General features: G+C 33.2%; 1 non-coding gene across 1 annotated transcript; it reads right to left on the bottom strand.

Annotated features, from left to right (window-relative positions):
- Nucleotides 1–4,030: 4,030 nt before the first annotated feature.
- On the bottom strand, nt 4,031–4,103 carry TRNAF-GAA (transfer RNA phenylalanine (anticodon GAA)). Its single transcript has one exon. It is a non-coding gene; the product is annotated as a tRNA-Phe (tRNA).
- Nucleotides 4,104–5,000: the final 897 nt, after the last annotated feature.

The following is a 5,000-nucleotide window of genomic DNA, read 5'->3' as shown; positions in this document are numbered from 1 at the left end:
ACAAAATGGACACTCTCATGGATTTGAGGTATTGATAAGGTGAATATCCAATATTTTCAATGCTAGGCTTAATGAGTATAAGGACCTCAAAAAATCTCTTTTCGTCCTATGAACTTTAAGGTGTATGAAGTTTCATATTTCATTTTGTAAGCGGAACGGTAGAGACTTCATTTGACTTAGGTTGATCTAGGCCATAGGCAGACCTACGTCACGACAACCCTACCCTTGAAAGACTTTGGTAGTGCTCTTGGATTAGAATTCAAAATAATAAATCGGAGCACATGGAGCCATCTTCTTATCTTATTTTTTTGTCAAAAGAAAAAAATATGGCAGACTAGCTGATATTTCGATCAGTTAATGAAAGAGCCCAATGCAAAAAAAATGCATGTTGGGTCTTTGAAACAGTTCAGATCATTTTGATAATAAAAAGTTTGATCTGTTTTACCGAGAAGGTCTACGGTTCGAGTCCGTATAGCCCTATAATTTAATTATAATAAAAAATGAAAATGAATTAATGAAAATTCAAAATACAAAAAACGAAATTGTATAATTTTTATTTCTTCATTATTCTTTGTTGCTTGGAACTAACGAGTCGGTTCATCGAAATAAAATTATTCCTATAAGCTCACTCACAGGAATTCTTTAAAACAGAAAACTAAAAGCAAAAGGCGGATATTTCAATAGATCTAATTGATATTTTTCCAATCGCAGATAAACAAAGCAACCTTTCGTCATTAATCTTCGGAGGTGAAGGTGAATTTCATATGAATTTTCCTGTTTGTTCACAAGAAGTTCGTGATATTCCCTTTCTTTGGTATACCTAATCTTGTTGGTGAATTTTTGAAGTAAAAATCGTGACACGAGCCGCCCTGTTAAAAACCCCAATGGATCTAGGAATGACCTCCTGCGCTTGTGTACAAATTAAAGCTTGTTGAAAGATGAATACCTTTGGTAAGTTTCGTTATTAAATAGGCCTTCGTATACCTTACCTAGGCCTAGCGAAGCACAGGGGGCAGTCTTCTTTTTCTGTAATCAATCAAGAGAAACCGAAACCCCTCCGCCGGGATGGGATCCTAATATAAAGGAATATACCAAGACCAAGATATTCTAAATCCTGAGATGAAAATTCCCATCCAGTATCTTACTTGTTCTATTCTAAATGACTAAGAAAAAAAAAAAAGACCTCCTGATTCTATTCATAAAAAATGGAAAGCTATCAAGAATTTTATTTATTTTATTCAATTTCAAAAAATATAAAAAAAAATGGATAATCTATATAATAGATATTAATTAAGTAAGTAGAAGTTAATAAAAAAAAAAGAAATTCAAAATTCTAAACAAAAACGAGAATTCTTTTTTATTTTGTTTATTTTGAATTCCCCTTCTTTAGAGAGAATCCTGTGAAAATAAGAAAATTTGTATAAAAGTAAGATGGAGATATAGAGTTATACTAAGTAAAAAAATCGAAATTAAGTATAATGGAAATAGGATTCTACCTTGAAATGAGATATGTTTCGCAGTAAACAAAGGAAACTCGTCAATTCAATAAAAATGAATTCTTGTTTTGATTGAATTGAGTAAAATAAAAAGTTATGGTATGGATGACTTGACAATTCCAATTCTAATCGAGCAATCCGGTATATTTTCCACGTTCATAGGAGTGTGTCTATGTTTCTTCTTTACGAATATGATATTTTTTGGACATTTCTAATAATATCAAGTCTTATTCCTATTTTGGCATTTTTTATTTCCGGAATTTTAGCCCCGATTAGCAAAGGGCCGGAGAAACTCTCTAGTTATGAATCGGGTATAGAACCAATAGGCGACGCTTGGTTACAATTTCGAATCCGTTATTATATGTTTGCTCTAGTTTTTGTTGTTTTTGATGTTGAAACAGTTTTTCTTTATCCATGGGCAATGAGTTTCGATATTTTGGGTGTATCTGTATTTATAGAAGCTTTAATTTTTGTACTTATCTTAATAGTTGGTTTAGTTTATGCATGGCGAAAGGGGGCATTGGAATGGTCTTAGCTCCTGAATATTCAGACAATAAAAAGAAAAAAGGAAAAAAATCAAAATAAAATTGAGACTGTTATGAATTCCATTGAGCTTCCTTTACTTGATCGAACAGCCCAAAATTCAGTTATTTCAACTACATTAAATGATTTTTCAAATTGGTCAAGACTCTCTAGTTTATGGCCACTTCTCTATGGTACCAGTTGTTGTTTCATTGAATTTGCTTCACTAATAGGGTCACGATTCGACTTTGATCGTTATGGACTAGTACCAAGATCAAGTCCTAGACAGGCAGATCTAATTTTAACAGCCGGAACGGTAACAATGAAAATGGCCCCTTCTTTAGTGAGATTATATGAACAAATGCCTGAACCAAAATATGTTATTGCTATGGGAGCATGTACAATTACAGGAGGGATGTTCAGTACCGATTCTTATAGTACTGTTCGGGGGGTTGATAAGCTAATTCCTGTAGATGTCTATTTGCCAGGCTGTCCCCCTAAACCGGAAGCAGTTATAGATGCTATAACAAAACTTCGTAAGAAAATATCTCGAGAAATCTATGAAGATAGAATTAGGCCTCAACGTCAACGGTCGAATCGGTGTTTTACTACAAATCACAAGTTTCATATTAGCCGCAGTATGAATACTGGAAATTATGATCAAGGATTCCTTTATCAACCGGCATCTACTTTTACTTCAGAAATACCTACTGAAACATTTTTCAAATACAAAAGTTCAGTCTCTTCCCATGAATTGGTGAATTAGACAGTATTTCTTTGTACAAAATAAAAAAAATCTTCATAAATTTCATCGTAAAGGTGAAATACTTAATACAAATAAAAATATGGGAGAAATAAAAAAGATGCAGGGTCGTTTGTCTGCTTGGCTAGTCAAGCATGGGCTAATTCATAGATCTTTGGGCTTTGATTACCAAGGAATAGAGACTTTACAAATAAAGTCCGAGGATTGGCATTCTATTGCTGTTATTTTATATGTATATGGTTACAATTATCTCCGTTCCCAATGCGCCTATGATGTAGCACCCGGCGGGCTGTTAGCTAGTGTATATCATCTTACGAGAATAGAGTATGGTGTAGATCAACCAGAAGAGGTATGCATAAAAGTATTTGTCTCAAGGAGGAATCCTAGGATTCCGTCTGTCTTCTGGGTTTGGAAAAGTGTGGATTTTCAAGAACGAGAATCTTATGATATGTTGGGAATATCTTATGATAATCATCCACGCTTGAAACGTATCTTAATGCCTGAAAGTTGGATAGGATGGCCCTTACGCAAGGATTATGTTGCTCCCAATTTTTATGAAATACAAGATGCTCATTGAAGGATAAGAAACTAATTTCGTCTTATACAATTTCACATATTCAAGGATTATACGTTCTGTTCTAGATTAACCAGAATAATGGAAGTCTCCTTTGTATTTGGGAATTCTATAATAGGCTAACAAAAAAAAAAGACAATGAGAGATTCGTTGGTATTCTTACATCCCATTTATTTGGTTTGTAAGATGCTTATCTCAGATGAGACGAACAAAGAGGATGAACTTCTACATCATGAATTTTGACTTTCTACTACGCACATTATTTAAAGGGTTTTAGAAAGTTATGTAAGTAGGAATGACGAAATCAAATATGAACGAAAATACAAAGAAATTAAAGGATATTGGATTCTATTTATTTGTATCTCTTGTGTATTTCAATTCCTCTAGATTTGATCTCAACCAATTAAATTAACCCCTTGAATATGTCTTTTGAATATATATGAAGTATTAACATTCTTTTTGAACAAAAGAAGAGCAGAAATAAAAAAGATGAAGAAATAGAATCTAATTCTTTTAGATACCTTATCTAAAAAGTTCTACCCATCTATAAAATAGATGGGGTATATCTCGCTGAAGTGGAAAACAATATGTATTTATTATGATCTAAACTATAAATATGAATGTCGATTCATATCAATTAATTTATACAAGAGAGACTTATACAAATTAATCATGTGCCAGGAACCAGATTTGAACTGGTGACACGAGGATTTTCAGTCCTCTGCTCTACCATCTGAGCTATCCCGACCAGTCCCAATGTAGCATCCTCATTTTATGAGAAAAGGGGGGCTATGTCAATTAAAAGAAGGAAAGGGGATTACAAAATTTTATCTAGGTACTAGAATTTCTTGTATCTTAAAAAAGAGTACTTTGTAAGTTTCAGTATGAATAGTTATATCGATTGTAAACCATTCAAATGGGTATTTCTTGCTCAAAGATGTTCATTTATATGTATATCATAAATAACACAAGATTTGTGATAAGAAAAGGGCTTTTCCGTCCAGATCGATTTCTAAGAGAATAGAGTAAATGAATAAGGTTTTTTGAACCGCTAACGAAAGGGGGATAGGATAAATAGTTGGGGGATCAAATATGTTTTTTGGGGATAGAGGGACTTGAACCCTCACGATTTTTAAAGTCGACGGATTTTCCTCTTACTATAAATTTCATTGTTGCCGACATTGACATGTAGAACGGGACTCTATCTTTATTCTCGTCCGATTAATCAATTCTTGAAAAGATCTATCAGACTATGGAGTGAATCATTTGATCAATGAATATTCGATTCTTTCTTCAATGTGGAATCTATTCACACCAATTCTTCCATTTTTATATAAAAAATACAGATTCAGTTGAGTCGTCATTAATCATTTAATATAGTATTCAATACGTATATACGTTTATCCTTCACTTTATCCTTTCGGAATTTTAGATGGAAAGATTTCTCTACTAACGCAGCCAACTCCATTTGTTAGAACAGCTTCCGTTGAGTCTCTGCACCTATCCTTTTTTCACTTTCTGAACCTTTCCTTTGGTTTCGGAAAACGGGATTTGGCTCAGGATTGCCCCTTTTTATTAATTCCAGGGTTTCTCTGAATTCTTTTGGTTTGAGATTCAAATTTCATTGTGATGTCGTTGCTTTTTT

The sequence above is a fragment of the Coffea arabica genome, chromosome 7c (assembly GCF_036785885.1).
Source record: "Coffea arabica cultivar ET-39 chromosome 7c, Coffea Arabica ET-39 HiFi, whole genome shotgun sequence".
Classification (NCBI taxonomy): domain Eukaryota; kingdom Viridiplantae; phylum Streptophyta; class Magnoliopsida; order Gentianales; family Rubiaceae; genus Coffea; species Coffea arabica.
This window is presented reverse-complemented; position numbering and strand designations above follow the sequence as displayed.